This window comes from Crocuta crocuta, unplaced genomic scaffold, assembly GCF_008692635.1.
Source record: "Crocuta crocuta isolate KB4526 unplaced genomic scaffold, BGI_CrCroc_1.0 scaffold140, whole genome shotgun sequence".
Lineage (NCBI taxonomy): Eukaryota > Metazoa > Chordata > Mammalia > Carnivora > Hyaenidae > Crocuta > Crocuta crocuta.
In genome coordinates, this window is record NW_027527775.1 from 7,669,454 (window position 1) to 7,689,511 (window position 20,058).

Here is a 20,058-nt window from a genome sequence, read left to right on the forward strand (position 1 = left end):
TAAAACTCTTATCTAGAAGCTAAAAATATTTTCTGAATTGAATTTCCCTCTATAGCTTTCATGGAACAATTTGCTTTTCTTTTACTTTCTATTTGTAATTATGATGCTACTTTATTTTAATGATTTATAAATTAATTAAATGAATTTTGTCGTGGTTTCTAATCCTGGTGATTGGAAAAAAGGAGGCATTTTTCTCAGTCTGAGAATTCTCTCCACAAAGCTGTAGAAGGAATGAGAATTCTGCCTTTGAGTAGTAGTTATAAAGTAAGAATAAGGAATAACAAGTGGATAATAGAAGACATGAGGGAATATGATGTCCTTATCCTTAGACACACTGATATGGATTGTAGTAAAACAAGGAAATCTAGATGTTTTACATTTATGCAGTAAAATTTGGGATGAAATGGATATATGCTGAGATTTTTGTGAATCCCAAATAATGCCATATAACAGACCATAAGGAATTACTGAAAATTTCAAAGAATTTCCTTCATATCTTTATTGAGTTACTGGGCCAGGGCAGAGTAGTAGAGAATAGCAAATCACTATTGAGATGTGAATGCCAGGAGGTCCATTGGTACATGTTTTAGGTGATTTTTTCCACATAGCCACCTTACTTTAGAATTCAAATTCATGCAATAGCAAAACCGTAATTATCTTTTGCCAGCTTCTGTTGACCATCAACAGCTGAAATTGCAATTGGGAAGTCTGGGAACAGCAAAGAAATATTACATTACCTTCTTGTTTTGTTTGTTTTTAAATGTTTAATGTTTTATTTATTTATTTTGACAGAGAGAGCATGAGCAGGGGAGGGGCAGAGAGAAGGAGAGAGATAATCCCAAGCAGGCTCTGCACTGGTAGTAGCCTGACATAGAGACTCGAACTCACAAACCGAGATCATGACCTGAGCCAAAGTCAAGAGTCGGATGGTTAACCGACTGAGCCACCCAGGAACCTCTGTTTTTTTTAAGTCAGACTTCTAATTTCTTTGTCGATTTTTCTTTTTTGTAAAGTAATCCAAGTACTGGCAAACTTACTGTATTTCTTTTTAAGACCGTTAACACTAATAAGCTCTCGATATCCTTTTCACTCAGTCTGGTATTTTATTTGGTGATGCTTTTCATTTTTTAAAATTTTATTGAGGAATAATTGGCAAATATAAGTGTATATATTTAAAGTGTAGGTGTGATGATATGATATACATTGTGGAATGATTACCAAGATCATATCACCTCATTTGGTGAACTTTTTGTTGTTTTTGATGAGCATGCTTAAGGCTACTCTCAGAAACTTTTAAGTACACAGTACCGTGTTATTAACGATAGTGTGCTGTACATTAAATCCTAAGAGCTTACTCTTCTTATAACCGAAAATTTGTACCCTTTGGCCTATATATTACCCTGTTTCTTTCATCCCTAGCCCTTGGCAACCACTATTATGTTAATTTCTATGAAATCGTTGCCCCTTTTTCTTTTTTTTTTTTTTGAGATTCTTCATATAAGTGATACCGTACAGTATTTGTCTTTTCCATCTGGCTTATTTCACTAAGCCATCCAGTTTCATCCACATTGTTGCAAATGGTAGCATTTCTTTTTTTCTTTATGTCTGAATAATAATCCATTATATATATATATATATATATATATACCATTTGTTTCAAGACCTTTTTTGAGTTCTCTTTTGATTCCTTCCCTGATCCATTGGTTGTTCAGAAGTGTTGTTAATTTCCACATATTTGTGAACTTTTTCAGCTTTCTTCCTGTCATTGATTTGTAGTTTCATACCATTGTGGTCAGAAAGATATTTGATATGATTTCAGTCTTAAATTAGTTGAGACTTATTTTGTGACCTAACATATTGTCTATCCTGGAGAGTGTTCTGTGTGTGCTTGAGAGGAATGTTTTCCTGCTGCTTTTGGGTGAAGTATTCTGTATATGTCTGTTAGGTCCGTTTCGTGTAAAGTATCACTCAAGTCCATTATTTCCTTAATTGGTTTTCAGTTTGGATGATCTGTCCATTGTTAAAAGTGAGTTAGTGAAATCCTCTACTGGTGCATTGCTGTTTGTTTTTGCCTTCAGATCTTCAGATGTTTATAATTGTGTAATATATTTAAGTGTTCAATATTAGGTGCATATATATTTATAATTGGTAAATACTCTTGATGAATTGGCCCTTTTTATCATTCTATCAACATATTCTTTTTGTTTTCCATTTGCATGGAATATCTTTTTCTATCCCTTTACTTGTAGCCTCTGAGTGCCTTGAAAGCTTAAGTGAGTCTCTTATTGGGAACATATACTTAGGTATTGTTTTTATATCCATTTAGCCATTCTGTGTCTTTTAATTGGAATTTAAACCATTTACTTTTAGAATAATTATTGATAAATAAGGCCTTAATATTTCCATTTTGTTCATTGCTTTCTGATTATGTTGTAGTTTTTTTTTTCCTTCCTCTCTTTTTGAGTTGATGATTTTTTGTAGTAGCATGGTTTCTTTTTATCAGTTGTGTATCTGTTACAGGTTTTTGCTTTGTGATTACCATGAGACTTTCATGGTACATCTCATAGTTACAGCAGTCTTGTTTAAGCAAGCTGATAACAACTGAACTTCAAAAGTTAAGCATTTCTCTAGCATTTCTTGTAAGGCAGGTCTAGTGGTGATACATTCTCTCTGTTTTTGTTTGGATAAGTCTGTATCTCTCCATTTCTAAAGGACAGCTTTGCTGTATTCTTGGTTGACAGTTGAGAGTTTTTTCTTTCTTTTTTAATGTTTATTTTTGAGAGAGAACACAAGCACACAAGCAGGACAGTGGTGGAGAAACAGGGACAGAGGATCCAAAGCAGGCTGTGCACTGACAGTAGCAGGCGTGAGGGAATCCCCAGTGAAGTAGCTTTCTGCACCTGGTCCCTACCCAGCACAGTGTGTACACCAGTCTGCACACCAAGGGGTCCCACACCTCCCTCTGCTCAGACCTTCGGGTCCTCATCCTGAGCTCAGGGACCTGGAAGGGAGGGCGTTTGGCCCGTGGTAGTTCAGGAAGTGGCAGAGTGCTGTACTCGGGTGCCCATCTGGGTGCGGGATTGCCGAGGAGGCCGGTCCTCCGTGGGCTGTGTCATCTCCACTCCAGGAGGAGGTGTAGGTGGCCTGAACCATAAGCTCCAAGGGTCTTCTCTCTCCGCAGCAGTGGTAGTCCTTGCTGCCTTGCTTTCTCTGGGTGAGCCTCCCATCCAGCCCAAGGTTCTGCCACCATCTGTCCACAGGCTGTGTCTGTGCTGTCCTCTCTCCACTCTTGTCTTTCTAATTAATTTATCCTCTGACTGGATAATATCAAGAGATCTGTCTTCAGGTTCTCAAGATTTTTTTTTTTTTTCTGTCTTACTTGAGCCTGCTCTTGAAGCTCTCTATTGCATTTTTCATTTCATTGCACAGTAGTACCCCCCTCCCCCATCCCCTTTTATCCATTGGGGATACATTTTAAGACATCCAGTGAATATCTGAAACCACAGATAGTACTGAATCATATATACTTTTTTTTTTTATTTGTATTTATTTATTTTGAGAGAGAACGAGTGGGAAAGGGGCAGAGAGATAGGGAGACAGAATCCCAAGCAGGCTCCATGCTATATCAGCACAGAGCCCGATGTGGGGCTCAAACAAACTGTGAGACCATGACCTGAGCCAAAACTTAGAGTCAGAGGCTTAACTCATTGAGCCACGCAGGCGCCTTATACAGTGTCTTTTCTTACTCACACTTAACCTGTAATGAAGTTTAATTTGTAAGTTAGGCACAGTAAGAGATTAATAACAGTCACTAATAATGAAGTAGAATAATTCTAACACTATAAAAGTAATGTGAATGTGGTCTCTCTCTCAAAATATCTTACTGTACTGCACCCAACTTTCTTCTTGTGATGACATGAGGTGATACATGCCTTCACCAGGAGATGAAGTGAGGTGAATAAGCGCTATGATGTAGTGTTAAGCTACTGTTGACTCTCTGGCAGTATGTCACAAGGAGGATCATCTGCTTGGGGTAATCCTGGATCATTGAGCCAGACGATGTTAGTGGTTGGATATCAGGAGCAGAAAATGTCAATGACTGAGGATCTTTGATAGTAGAAGGTTTGTTCGTTTTTTTTGTTTTTTGTTTTTTTTCCAAAATCTTTTAGAAGAACACTGTAATCAGACCAGGTGGTCTTTTTAAGTCATCAAAGTATTGCTGTAGAGGTTGTAATCCTTCAGTGATCATGTGGGTGATGTTAATGCTGTGTTCATCTCAGGATTGTATTCCGTAATTTTGTCCTTTAATGTCCATACATTTCCATACACTTCAGCACATTTTGGGACTGTCCACATTGCTGGTTCTGCTTGAGTTTCCTCTTCTGTTACAGCAGATACTCAGCACCCAGGAAGAGACAAGCCACTCGCACTCGGGGAATCAGGGAAAGACTGTTGATTGCACACCGCTATGTACACCGCTACTGGCCCAGCAGAGTCACCTCCAAAGTCTGAGCCCTGAACCTTGGCATCGGCCTCCTTTTATGGCTGGCATGGTAGAGGGTGGAGCAACAAAAGAAAATGGGGAGAGGGCACTTATCAGTGGTGTTACACGGGTAGTTGGTGGAGGCAGGAGGCAAAAAAGATTACAGAAGCCAAAAGTATGCGAGGGAGTATCCAGCCTCTGACATCTGGCTGGCCCCTTTTATCTTGTTTTTACTAGCTTTTCTTCTTACTTCATCTTCCTCTTCTGTAGATGATTCCAGAATTTTTTCCAATTCCTTATTTAACAATCTTTGATGGCCTTCAATATGTTCTTCCACTTCATCAATAATGTGGGCAGTTCCTGAAACAACTTATCTTGCTATGTGAATGATTTTCCTAACTTCTGCATCAGTCCCTGAGAAGCCTTTAAAATTATCCACGGGGCGCCCGGGTGGCTCAGTCGGTTAAGCGTAGGACTCTTGATTTCGGCTCAGATCATGATTTCATGGTTCATGCATGAGTTCCAGCCCTGCACTGGGCTCTGTGTCGACAGTGTGGAGCCTGCTTATTGGATGCTCTCTTTTTCTCTCTCAAAATAAATACATAAACTTAAAAATTATCCACAATTTCACTTGATAAGTTTTAACAGGCATTTACAGTTCCTGGTTTTAATTCATCCATTGTAGCTTTGAATGTTACTGCATCAGCAGTAGTGAATGATTTCCATCCCTACATTATATCCAGATTACGGTCTGCATCAATTAATGGTTGAATGCAATCAGATACCAGGCAGGTGTCCATGGCTTTCACAAAGCAAATGATGCCCTGGCCAAGGGGCTGAAGTGGTAAGGTTGTATTTGATGGCTAAAATGCAACGTCAACATTTCATTTTCCTAGCAAACCAATCCAGGAAGGCCAGGTACGTGGCCTATTATTAATAGGACCTTAAGTTCAAACCCTTCCTCTTCCAAGTAGTTTTTCACTTTTGAGATGAAGCAAGCACTGGTGGAACCATTCCAGAAAAACAATGGCCGTCACCCATGCTTTCTGATTATGTTGCCACAATACAGGCAGATAATTTCTGTTTTCGTGTTTGAGAGTGCATGGGTTCTCTGCACGCTCGCCTGGCTTTATCATCTGCCATGCAGTGTTGTCACATAGTAGAGTTAGCCTGTCCTATGTTTTACGCCTTGGGACCCTTGCTTTTTTATGACAGCACTGTATGTGCTATTGGGTGTCTTCCTGGCTTCATCGCAGTTGAAGACTTGCTTTGCATGGGATCCTTTCTCTTTAATCAGGTGCTTCAACTCTGCTGGAAATGTAGCAGCAGTTTCATTTGTCATCATAGCCTCTCCAGTAATGTTTATATTTCTTAATCCAAACCTATTAATGAATCTCTAGTAATCCTCAGTTACCTGTAGTAAATGGCTTGGTGTCACTTGTGTTAGGGGGTCACCCATTGTGGGAGAGGCCAAGCTCCCACTGTTGTGACTGTAGAGGCCCTGAGGGTGGCAGGGGTGGCCAGGGCCATTGGGATCCTCGAGGCACAGGCTGCTGGGGTCCTCCAGTTCTTCCGAGGTCTTCCTGCAGCCTCAGAGCTTTCTGGCGTAACGTGGCCATCAGTCAAAACATATTTTCTGTTCATGTCCCGCATCCGTAAATCTGATGGGTTTAAGCCTAAGTTTAAATCTAACTAAGCACTTAGCACACTCTGTGGCTGTAACTTTTGCACTTTGAGATGAAACAGCAAAACTAGCACACATTTCTTTTTCCTTCTTCACAATTTTACAGATGGAAGATTCATTCTTACTGTAGATCTTAGCCTCAGCATAGGATTTTTTCCCCTCCTTACTAAGTCAAAGTCTTTCACTTTTTCACTTAAACGGAAGTACGATACAGCTATTCTTTGGCTTCTCTGAATTGCCAGTATCCCTACTCTTACCCTTTAGGGCTGTAACTGAGTAAAACAAGAGTTACTTAAAACACCAGCACTGCCACAGGCCATGTGATAATGCACATGGTTACTAAGAGGCTAGTGGATGGGTAGTGGATATGCTGAGCAGAGGGATGGTTTACATCCCAGACAGGATGGAGCAGGACAGCTTGAGATTTCATCACACTGTTCAGAATAGAGCACAATTTAAAACTTAGGCCATTATTTATTTCTGGAATTTTCCATTTAATATTTTTGGACTGCAATTAACTGCACATAATTGAAACTGGAAAGCAGAACCATAGATAAGGAGGGAATACTGAATTCTTCAGCTCCAGAATTTTGCTTGGTTCTTTTTTATGATACCCATCTCTTGAACTTGTTTATGTTCATGCCTTGTTTTCCTGAGTTCACTGACTTACCTATTTGTGTTCTCTTGAATCTTTTTTTTTTTTAATATTTTTATTTATTTCTAGGAGAGAGAGAGAGAGACAGCGTGAGCAGGGGAGGGTCAGAGAGAGAGGGAGACACAGACTCTGAAATAAGCTCCAGGCTCTGAGCTGGCAGTCAGCACAGAGCCCGATGCGGGGCTCGAACCCAAGAACCGCGAGATCATGACCCAAGCAAAAGTCGGACGCTTAACCGACTAAGCCACCCAGGTGCCCCTGTGTTCTCTTGAATCTTGCTCAGCTTTCTTAATATGATTCTTTTGAATTCTTTTTCAGGTAACCCACAAATCTTTATTTGGGGGCCCTCAGTTACAGGAAAAATACCGTGTTCTGTGATGGTGTCATGTTTCCATGCTTTTTCATGTTTCTGATGGTTTTGTATTGATGTCTGTGCATTTGAGGTAGTAGTCCTCTCTTCCAGCTTTTTCTTTGGCCTGGCTTTGATGTGAAAGACTTTTCACTGAAGGTGCCTGTGACAGCCCTCGCTGGATGGGATTCAGTGTCAGTGGCTAACTCACACAGCCCTGTTTCTTAGCCGAGGTCGGGGATTGCACAGACTGAGGCGGCCTTCTGTGGCCATTACTGCAGAGGCCCTGTGGGTGGCAGTGGAGGCTAGGGCTGCTGAGGTCCTCCAGTTCTCCTTTTGGCCTGAAGGAGACGCTTCTAGCCTGAGAGGCTACCTTTGGGCACTTGATTGGCATACTGACGCTCAGAGCACTAGTGGGGTGGGGTCCTGGGACACAGGTGCAGTCATAGTGGCACTGGTGTCTAAGGTGCAGATAGATGCAGATTTCCTGTGAAATCAGGGTTTGAGTCTCTGGGGCTCCTCTCAGTGACTCAGGTGAGGGGGGTGGGGAGGGAGCACAGCAGCACAGGCCCTGGGATCACAGGTAAAGAGATGGTTTGTGGCCCAAGGAGGAGAGTCAGTCACAGCACAGCCTGGGGGTCGTGGGTCAGAGTCCCAACTCTGGTCCCAGGGGCCGGTCTCAGAATGGCAATAGCACATCCCTGGTGGAGGCCCACTAAAGCCACATGTTGGGACCCAGGGGGAAGGTTGCAGAAGAGTGGGAGCTTGGCTCCTACGATGATGTCAGAGCTGTGACCTGGGACTTGACCGTGGAGACAGGTCTCAAAGCAGTGGCAGCATGGTCCCAATAATGGCAGTCGAAGTGTGACTTGGGATTTTGAGGGTAGGGTTCAGAGCAACAACAGGTGCCCCAGTAACGGTGGGACAGAGTTGTGACCTGGGGCACAGAGCAGTGGCAGCTCTGGTCCTGTACATGTCAGGGTGCATGATCTCAGTGACTGGTGGGCAGCCGCAACTGGGGCCCCTGGGGGCAGGTCTCACGGCAGCCACGGCACCAGCCCCGAGGAGGAGAGGCAGTAGCTGGAATCAGCATCGGCAAAGACTGTGGGGTCCTCTGTAGCAAAGGCTGCAAATGTCTACAGCAGGGACGCGTCCTGGGGTTCTCTCCTTTTTCTCAGGGGGTGAAATCTCTGGGGGAGTCCCTCCTGGCACCCGGTGGGCCTCTGGCAGCTGGGAGAGGAGCTGACACAGCTCAAATGCTGCCTGTGTTTTTCTTTGCGGCCTGTCTTGGTCTACTAGTTCTGTAGGGTTTTTGCTGCTGCTTTGTAGTCCAGAGTTTTCCCCTGTTTTAGGAAAACATAGCTTTCCCTATTTTTGTCAGCTTGTAGCTAGTTTCTTTACTGTTTTGGGGGAGGAGATGAGCCTTGGGCTCCTCCTACCTAGCCCTCCCATCTTGCTTACACCGCCCTCTTCCTGACCATTGTTAACTGCTCTCTTGGGCCTCCGTCCTCCCTCCTCCCCCCCACTTTGATACTCTTTTTGCCAAATGGACCTTTTTTTTTGGATTTTGCTGAGACTGATCATGTCCGTTCCCATGAGAAGATCTTAAACACCAGGAGTACTGCCTTCTGCTGTTTGATTTTTGTTGTGCTCTGTTGTCTTTGAGGTATTCAGTATTGCTCATTGTTGCAAAGAAGATGTCTAAGAGATGAATGCCATTTACTAGTCCAGAAAATCAGCAACATTAGTAATTTATTGTCATTCTTAATTATTAACATTTTAATGTATACTATATACTATAATGATATTAATATTTATTAATAATTGTTATTTACAAACAACCCTTTGTTTTTTCCTTAATCATCAGGTATGTTAATTTCTTTGCTTTCTGAATTTCACTTGTTAGGACATACTGACGATACTGGTTTCTGCTGTAATATTTCAAATCCACGATCTTAAGAACCAACTGAGATGATACTAAAGCACTGTACTTTGTGTTTTATTTGTTTTGTGTTCTTTTGGATAAAAACTTCTGAAGTGTCTTTTTTTGCCTAACGATCGATGTTTAATCTGCCTCCTGGGGACACGTTTCTACCTGGTTTGAAATGAAAAACCATAGGAACCACTAATGTGTTACGTATTAAAAGGAAGATGTATCTTTGAAGACAAGATTAAATGGTCATTTTGTAAAGATAAGACCACTTACCTTGCTCTTTGTAGTACATCACCATGAATGTTACCCCCAAAATGGTCGTGCAAGACAGTAATCTGGGGGGGAGAGGGAAAGAGCAGGTAGTGAAATTACTGAGAGGAAGACGTAAAGGTGACTGCTGTTTGGTGTAGGCTACAGGCGGGGGCGCCGAAGAAACTGCTTGCTGGGAATGCCCGATGGGATGTGTTGTGTTTTGAAGGCCAACTTCCAGTTTCTATACTGCTGTGGAGCACACACTCCTTGAGAGCAGGGACTGTAACTTCCTACATATTTGATTCCAGCCTTGTGGGATCCCAATAATACTCTACATATGGTCGAGTCCAGTGTTAATAAATGAATGACGGTGTTAAATCGATTTTCTTTCCCCTCTTATAGTTAGAAATTCCCTCTTTATTCTGCACCATGAACCTGTATTTGAAATCTCCCTGCCCCTGCAAAGCTTCCAAACCCCAAAACTTCTTAGTCTAGAGCAGGGATTGGCAAAGTACCACCATGGGCCAAACCCAGTCTGCTGCCTGTTTTCGTATGGCCTGTGAACTAAGGATGGTTTTCACATTTTTAAATGGTTGGAAAAAATCAGAAGAATACTAATACTACTACTTTGTCATGTGAAAATAATGAGAAATTAAATTTCTGTTTCCATAAAGTCTTATTGGAATACAGCTACTATGCTCATTTGTTTGCATATTCTCTCTGGCCGCTTTTGTGTGGCAGTAGTGGAGTCGAGTAGCCAGAATAGGCCATGTGGCCAGGAAGGCTGAAAGTAATACTGCCTGGCCCTTTGCAGAAAAATTTGCCTCCCCCTACCTCTTTGATCTCTAGAAATACAGAAGTCCCACCCATAAGTAAGAGAATGAACTGTGGTAACATGCTAGCCGTAGAGTTGGATGTTAAAGCACAGTGAGATTTGTACCTACCGTTGAACGCTGTGAAAGCACTTTAATCCACTGCAAGCTAGGTATTATCATCTTACTCCACTTTAAGAATCCTGCAAGCTTGGGGCGCCTGGGTGGCTTAGTCAGTTAAGCGTCCGACTTTCGCTTAGGTCATGATCTCGCGGTTCNTTGAGGTACAGAGAGGTTACCTTGGCAAGGATTAAGTAGTGGGAATTTCAGGCTTGACAGTCCAGCTTGAGTCTCTGCACTTTGCCCCTCTGCTGTGCCACCACCCCTTAGACGCCTTAGCTCATTCGATATTCCAAGAACAGATGGGTTGTCCCAGGTAGTATGAACATCTTGCTGCAATTTAAACTAGCTGTTTTCAATGTCTGATTGTACTAAATGTTACATGTCAGGAAAGAATCCGATGTTCATTTTGAATGGACGTTCATTTTGAATGGAACGTACGAAATATTGTTAACTTTATTATTATTTTTGTTTATTTATTCATTTTTTACAAATAGTTTATTGTCAAGTTGATTTCCATATAACTCTAAAGGTAATAAGCTTTCAAGGCTTGTTGGGGTTGGGGGTCAGTGGAGAAGGAAAAAGATTTATATTTAAAATTTTTTATTGTGTTCTCAAGGTGTGGTCTATAATGAGGCTGTCGAGGGGTGAGAGGTGGAGGTGATTGTTTTTAATGGAACCTGATTTAGACTTGAGTAAAAATCTAATGATTCGAAGGCTTTAAGCTAGATCCGCTTTTGTACTTCTAAAGGAGTGTTCTCAGGGAAAATTTGTCTGGATTTCTCTAGGGTGAATACTGAAAACTCATTGTAGAGTCATAGGATGATCAATAACAAATTTAGAATATGAATCCTTTTTTCTCCTATTGAACACGAGAACAAAATAGGAGAAGGCATATGCTTTTCTATATAGCTGCTGATGGCAGAAGGGCCGGAGATCAAACCTTCCCCTCCCCATGTCCGTTCCTGCTTGCTGACCCTGTTCCATCGAACATAAACCTGCTTTCCTTTTGGATCTGTTGTGGTCAGTAGGACCATGATTATCCCGGTCACGTAGGCATGAAGCCTTGGAATTGCTTGTGGTTTCCCCTCCCCCCTTAGCATTATGTCCTTTGATTATTTTCCAGTCACAGTTGAAATTTAACTGTTGCTGAAATTTAACTGACTCCTCTCTTGCTGTCTCTTCCTATGTACTACTACTGTCATTAGAGAAGCTTCCTAAAATGTTGCACATTGACCTCAGAAACCTTCCCATCTCTCATAGGGTAAAACAGGTCTCTGTGGGCATTTAGGCCTCTCCACAGTCTGATTTCCATTTACCTTCCAACTTTCATAGCAGCCGCCTGCCCTGGCCTAATCACTATTCCACTCACCATCATACCTGCATCACTCCTACAACGGCCTGCTTCAGTCCCCAGCAAATTAGCCCATCAATCTCATTCTCTTGCTCCTAGTCTTTTTTTTTTTTTAAAACACCTACTATGATTCCAGCTTTCTCTTTCCCAGACTACCCCGACTTTTGGCAATAAAGTCCCTCTGTTTCCACTTTCCTTATAGTCATGGAACAGATTCCTATTTATCTCTGTGTTTTTTTCTGTTCTTCCAACGAGGTGGTGAATTCTTCAAGTTCACATTCTTACATAGTGTGTCCCTAGGACCTAACACATAAGGGATGCTCAGTTAAAAATAGTTAACGGAGAAAAAATATAGTCCATAAGATCAATATCTTTTTCTGAAATTGCAAAGGGTGGAGAACTTTAAGTCTTAACTACTCTGATAAAGGAGTTGCCGCGTGGGCAGAGTTATAACCATGGGCTGTTCCTTTCCCTGTTACTAGGCACCAGAAATAGATTAGTGCTGTGACTCAATAGCACTAATGTGTAATCCCTGTCTATGCTTGGCTTTCCCTCTAGGTGCCAGGAAAAGCAAACAAATGTTAAGCTCTCCTTCCTAGCCCAGTCTATGCACTTCTGATGGAAAATCTGCCCCAACGATCTTTGGCTTCAGTCATTGCTTACTTTTCCTTTGTCTTGGAGCAGTGATTTTCAAACTTCTATGCACAAGTACTTCCTAATACTTTTCTAGAAACTACTTTTAAAAGGAAACTATTAACACCGCATATTTAAAGCTGTCCCTAAGTTTAAATATTGGCAAAGGGATATAATTTCCAGCATAGTATAAATATTGACATTTTAAAACAAAATGTTCATTACGCTTTCATATATACCCAGTTGAGACTAAATAGCATAGAAATTTAATACCATCAACCACTATAGAAAATATGCAAAGACATTTGCAATTTTTAATCTTTCTTTTTTCTTGGACTTATATTTTCATTGCAGTTCTCTCACAATATTTTATCCTAATGTAACAGCAAAACCCTACCATAATGCCTCGATGGGACCCAAAAAATTGAATTATGAAAATATGAGGTCATATTATTACAATAATTATGGCAAAAAAACACCCTGTATTACAATAATTATAACAAAACAACAACAAACAACCCTGTGTGCATCAGTCTGCACTGTCACACAGGACAAAAGTAATGATAAGACCAGTCACTAAGCCAAATCTGAAATGATCATGAGGTGATCACTTTCTAACCACCACCACCAGCACATGCCTTCCTATAGAAGCTTAGAATGTTTGAGAATAGGGCACTGGCTTGGAGGATAGCAGCCAGTGCCGTTAGATCAGATTTTCATTTTCCTGGAGTTGGTTGCCTTAGAATTTTACTATATATTTTTATGCTCAAAAGTCATATCGATCATGCTGTCATACATTTTTGCAACAAAAGCAAGTATATACATTTAAGCCCCGCCCTCCTCATTGGTGCGCCCCTGCCAAGATGAAGATGGTTCAGGTATTTTTTAAATAAAAACCCAACCATCCAAAAAAACAAACAACAAAAAAATATATACATTTAAATTTTTCCTTGTGATCCTTAAAGCTGTGCTAAATTTCTGTGTTGAGTTATTTAAATAATTTTGTGTAATAAAAGTATAAGTATATTTAAATTTGATACTTCTTAAATGGAAAGTTTTGAAAGTATTCTTTTGATGAGGTTATTTTTCAGATTGGTTTATGTGTCCTTGGATAAATGTGGCATTTTGAAAATGCAAGAAGGTTCAGCATTAATTCTGTTTCTGTCTTTTCATTTCTATCTATGTAAATGATGAAAACCACCCCTAAATAAAGGGTTGGGAATAGAAGTAGCTTTATTTAAACAATTTTACTCAATTCTTTAAATTCCATGCCAAAAATCACATTGTGGTTTTAATCATCCTTCAGCTGACAGCATGATTAGTTTATTGTTTATTTTTTGTTGAAAACAAAATTGGTAGTTGCCTAAGATTTTAGAAGAGTTTGTTACTTAGAATTGTTCATTCTCAAATTTAGGGACATAAACTCAAAGGGATTTATCAAGACTATCAAATGATTGCTTCTTGTATCTATTACTCTTACACTTAGAAAAGCTTTATTTAATTCAATATATTTAATCCAATTGGGAAATCCAAATCTGTTACTTTCAAAACACCTTTCAGATATGTTCTTTTGATAAATTAGTGTTTTAAATATATTTTCATCATAATATATGTTTCATTAAATATGTAATTCATGAAAACCTTGGAGCTACAGGTTTTAATCAGTTTATGGTAAATGTCTGCCATTTAATGAAACCAAGTCAAATATCCACTATCTCATCATTAAATCAAACAACCAAATCGGACTTCCTTTCTGTCCAAAAAAGTCTGACTTGAAAATTCAAGTTTGTGTTAGTAATTTTGAAGAATATTTTAAAAAGCCATTAAGAACATGATAGAACACTTTTTGTAAGAGATTACTAAAAGCAGTCAAGGTCTAAAATCATACAGATTTTAACATAATTTTTAAAGAAGATAAATCAATATACTGTCTCTCATTATTTAACTTGTAACAATCATCTGTAAGCTAAGATTATAAGTTATTTAGGAAGCAAGTAGGTTTATAAGGCAAAATATTCTTTCAATAAAGCTGTGTGGGTAGAGTGAACTAAAGTGTTTAGCTCTTGGTAGACTTAAGAATCAAAAATAACATTAAATTTGTTAGATAGGATCAGACTTTTCCTATTAAATGTTATGTAGGTTGCTAAGAACACAGCTAAGAACTGCTGTGGCAGCCAGAATCTATTTTCTATTAGTGAAGTGGTAGGGAATATTAATCATCTCAAGAGATTAACTTGAGATTTGGCTATATTTGTAGTAAATATTTCATGATATGCATGGAAAGTTGTTTGCAAATTTTATTCAGTGTATCACGAAAATTCTGGTAGTTATATTTCAAATTACAATTAAAATGATCCACGTTGGGGCACATGGGTGATTCAATTGGTTGAGTGTCTGACGTTGATTTCGGCTTGAGTCATGTTCTCATGGTTCATGGGTTTGAGCCCAGCATTGGCTCCATGTTGGCAGTGTGGAGCCTGCTGGGGACTCTCTCTTTCTGTCTCTCCCTCTCTGTCTGCTCCTCCTCTGTGTGCACACCTGTTCTCTTCTCTCTCAAAATGAATAAACAAACTTAAAGGAAAAAAAATTTTCCTTAAAATAAAATGATCAGCATTGTTAAATTGTTCTTATTTTGACTGTTCAAAGGTACTTTTCTTTCCAGTCATCTTTCAATAAAGATGAGTATTTTATTTTATTTTTAAGTTTGTTTATTTTGAGAGAATGTGTGAGGGCACGAACATAAGCAGGGGAGGGGCAGAGAAGGAGAGAGAGAATCCCATGCAGGCTCTGCACTGTCAGCACAGAGCCGGACTGAGGGCTTGATTCCATGAACTGTGAAATCATGACTTGAGCGGCAGAATCAAGAGTTGGACGCTTAGCCAACTAAGTCACCCAGGCGCTCCAAGGTGAGTGTTCTCAATAGCAGGAAAAGTTACTTATGAGAAAAGATGTAGCATTCAGTATTTCTTTTTTTTAAGTTTATTTATTTGAGAGAAACAGAGTGTGAGCAGAGGAGTGGCACAGAGAGAGAGAGAGAGAGAGAGAGAGAGAGAGAGAGAGAGAGAGAGAGAGAATCCCAAGCAGGCTCCACGCTGTGAACACAGAGCCCACTGTGGCTCACAAACCATGAGATCATGACCTGTGCTGAAATCAGGAGTCAGAGGCTTAACTGAGCCACCCAGGTGCCCCTAGCATCAGCATTTCTTGCTGGTATTTCCTGCTTTGCTGGTGGGGCTCCCTTCCATCAAGAGGGATGTACTTCTTCACAGGAATCTGAAGATGGAAGTGGCCAGTTTTTTTAAAAAGGCCTCATTACTTCCACTGTACTCCACTTTACCACATGCCCAAAACTTGAACATTCTTACAATTCTCTGAATAACCCCTTCTATAAATCTCCCTTACCAAATATCGAACAAAGAAAGTCAGGAAGCCCCAAAGATGAACACACTGTACTCTGTAGATCTTAATGCCTCAGGGCAGTGCAGTCTAGTATAGGTTGGGAAGATGACTGATGTGCCTTTAAATGGAGGGAATATTGTGGATTCAGTGTGGTTGTCTTTCAGATTTCTCAGTTTGAGGGAAGGTTATGGATGACAGGTGAAAATGTGGAAGAAGTTTCCTTTAAAGTTACCCTTGGAGTGCCTGGGTGCCTCAGTCAGTTAAGTGTCCAACTCACAATTTTGGCTCAGGTCATGATCTCAGGGTTCATGAGATCAAGTCCCATGTCAGTCTTTGTGCTGGCAGCATGGAGCCTGCTTGGGATTTCTCTCTCTCTCTCTCTCTCTCTCTCCCCCCACTTCCTTCAAAATATTTATTTATTTAAAATATTTTTTTAACATTTGTTTATTTTTGAGAGAGAGAGACGGACAGAGCATGAGCAGGGGAGGGGCAGAGAGAAGGGAGACACAGAATCTGAAGCAGGCTCCAGGCTCTGAGCTGTCAGCACAGAGCCTGATGCAGGGCTTGAACCCACAAACAGGGAAATCACAACCTGAACCAAAGTCAAATGCTTAACTCACTGAGCCACCGAGGTGCCTCCCACATTCAAAATAATCATTTAAAAGAAAACCTTTACAATTACCTTTGCTCAAGGACCCCTTTAAACGTTTTAAGGTACCCTCACAGGGTTAAACCAACCGCATATGAAGGCCTCTCTGGTCCAGAGTGTTGAAAAGTTCTGCCCTTATTTTCTGTGTGTTTGTAAAATGCTTTCCATGAGTGATACCCTGGGTTTTCTTGTGTCCACATTTGATAAAAGCTCTTTTTTAGGACTTTCTTGGTGAGGACTGAGAAACTGGTTTAATCTTTTGTAGGGGGGTGTAAAACAAACTAAGGTGCCCCTGCCTCATTAACGTCATAAAGCTTATCCATCAACCAGCCAACACCAAGCCTTTTGAGTTCCCTTTATCAGATAATGTCAAGAACACCTGGGTTAGCGTTCTTCCCACCTCAGTCTAGTGCTTATTCAGCCCTGAGCTGTGTTGAAATTGCACACATACGAGGTAGAATGTTATGCAACAGTTTTCAGTGCAGACAGCTGAGACCCAGTCACTTTCTCTGTTGAGTGTTTGAGCGATTACACTGTACTTCTGCTAGCTTGCTTAAAATGTAGAAGGGGCCCCTCAGGGAACAATGGCCAGGACTTTTGATCATGCTCTGTATATAGTGAGAAAAATGTGGGAACTACAAACAGTAACTTAATGATGACTCAAAGTTCAGGAAAGACAGGTATAATATAATAAATAAACCTTGAGTCCCAACACTTGTGTTAGATCCCGCATTCCTTATACAGGCAACTTCTTTGTGTTCTATCAAGTAGTGTTTGGGGAGAAGGGAAGGGAGGGGAGCTTTTAAAAATTAGATGTAGTAGGGGTGCCAAGGTGTCTCAGGAGGTTAAATGTCCAACGCTTGATCTCAGGGTCATGAATTCAAGCCCCATGTTTGGCTTTGCACTGGGCATTAAGCCTACTAAAAAATAGAAAAAATTAGATGTAGTGAGGTTTCAACTTAACAATTTAAAACATTCTAATATGTGATTTTTTTGCTCAAGTTGTATAGACCAAATGCAATAAGAATCGTATGCTGTCTCTTTATTCTTGAGAAAAAGGTTCTTTATGTTTGAGAAAGGTTATTAATCCATTCAAAGACTGCATTCTACTGCAACATTTTTTATGGCCTTGCTGTGTAAAGTTATTTATTCCAAGGCTCTATTTGACTGTCAGGTTTGGGGAGAAAATTTACCACTTCTGCTCAAGGTAGAAGGGAATAGAATAAGATAAGCATTAGGAATTTCTCAAGGCCAAGAGGAATCTCTATACAAAGAAGGGGAAGAACTTGGGGGCTGTATAACCAGAATGCCTCAGCTGGTGGATATTTCCCTAAGCTTGTGTCCTTGGTCTTCACCTTGCTTTACTGTCCCTGAGACGCACAAGATTTTATCACGTCTCTGCAAAAAGTTCCTAAAATCGATTGCCCTGACCCCTCTTTTGAGTTCCAGAAGTTCTTTACCAACTTGCTGGATATTTCATGAGTTTCACCAGCATCTTAAATTTTATACATTAAGAAATAAAACTTGGTTACCCCCCCAGCCCCACCCTCCAGCCTATACTTCTGTCACCTGCTCATCACTCACATTCAGAATCTGTGGCAAAGCTGCCAATTCCCTGTTCTTTATGCTTCTGGGATGCCTCATTTGTCACACCGCAGTGTACTTTGGCTTTCTGCCCTTGCAGGAGGCCAAGATGTGATTACCCTTTGCATCTAGAATGAAAAGTTTGCTAATGAAGCTGGACGAAAATGTTATGCTTTTAGGAGGTGATGCCTGAGCCTGTTTGAACCAGCCTTTCCCTCTATCGCTCCCAAGTATAGGGTCATATATCTGTCTGGTGCACCTGTCCTCTCTACAAGGCTCTGGACTAGTTTGCTGTAGCCTCTGGAAAGAAAAGACTTGGCTACGGACTCTTTACCATTGACATTTCATCTCATTTGTCAGAATAGGTGGACTTGGCCTCTATTTTTGTTTTTTTTTTTCAAGTTTTTATTTAAATTCTGGTTACCATACAGTGCAAGATTAGTTTCAGGTGTACTTTATGTCTAAGTGTATCTCTTCAGGTTTCTAGCCTTTGAACCATACTTGAGCATGGAGAGGGTAACAGAATTCTAATTTACATTTGAATTTTCTTTCTGCTTCTTCACTTATAATTAATGCAAACTATTCCTCAGATCCCCTAGAATTCTTGTATCTTCTTAAACATTCCTCCTGTAAGATGAGGGATGAATGTGTTCTCGTGTGGGCTGGCAGATACGGAGATGGGATGTTTGGGGAAACTGAATGCAGTGCTCTCCCCTAACTGCCCAATTTCAGGCTTGGATTGTGTGACTCTTTGATGACTCGGTTATGAATATTCTGAGATGCTGTGGTTGGCCCCATCACCCTGTCCTCACACAGTCTTTGCATATTCTCAGATGCTATCATGCAGGGGCCACACCTAAAACAACACCGTAGAAGTAGGGCTTCCTTGGAGTTTGATTGTTGCATGGACAGCAATGGAGAAATCTTCTCCTCAGCCATGTTTAGTAGAAGAGATGCAAATAAGCATAGGCTCACATTTTGCTGGAAGATTTTAGGTAGATACTTCTAGAAAATTCTATACCTCATAATGGATAGAAGAAGGTTAGCCACTTTTGTAAGTTCAGATCAGTGATGTATCATCCATAGTTATATACATTCAACCAACAAATACTTATTGAATATTTCATTCTAATTCAGGAAATAAGCCATAAATAGGGAAAGATAGCTGACTACATAAAGTAACTAGCTACTTAAGTAGCTAACCATGTGAAGTAAGTTTCAAAAGGGGCCTAACTGTGCAGGCTGGTGTTTAAGAGCTTAAAGGTTTGGAATCCAGTCTGGGTTTTGATCTTGTTTCTGACACTGGTGGTGTGGCCTAGGCAGGTTACTTCATCTTTTTCCTCCCAGTTTTCCCTATAAAGCTTCCTTTGTAGGCTTGTTGTAGGAGTTAAATGAGCTAATATCTGAATCATACCTAGTGAATTATGGCTGATTTAGCTAGACTGTCTTAGAGTAAAACACAAAACATTTTCAAAATGCATCACAATGCTAAAGGGTGTCCTAATAACCTTGGCATACTGGTGACAGGGCCATAGGTCTAGGGCTCCTTAATTTTCTATGATTAAGAAATGAGTGATCCCAGAACTGTTATGGTGTTGAGATTGGTGGCTCTGTTACAGGGACAGAAGGGAAGCCAGGGGCCAGATTGGCAGACACATCACTCCATCAGTTCAGAAGAAGGAGAGTTCACACCAACTCCCATATAAGTAGATTTCATTACCAAAGTGCCAACTACCCATCATCAAGTGGAGGTGATGGAGAGTAACACACTTACAATCCATACTATGATCATGGTACACGGAGGTGTTAAAGGAGCAGAGGCAAAGACGGATAGACTAGGGAGTCAGAGAAGACTTCCTCTAAGTGGAAACACAAGTCTTAAAGAACAAAGTAATAGACATCAAAAAGAGAAGAGGTCATTGTTTATCAAGCAGCAGAAACTGTGTTGTAAGAAAGAAAAACATGGGAACCAAAACACAACTTGATTCTCTTAAGGTTGTATTTTCCCAATGGAGTTCTGTTTTTCCCCCCAGCGTGAAGACCTAGATTTTAAACCTGTTCTGGACTGTTACACTGAACTGCAGTGCCTGTATCATCTACTTGGCTAACACCGAACCAGATTTCACCTGGTAAGATCTGTTCTTGAAATGC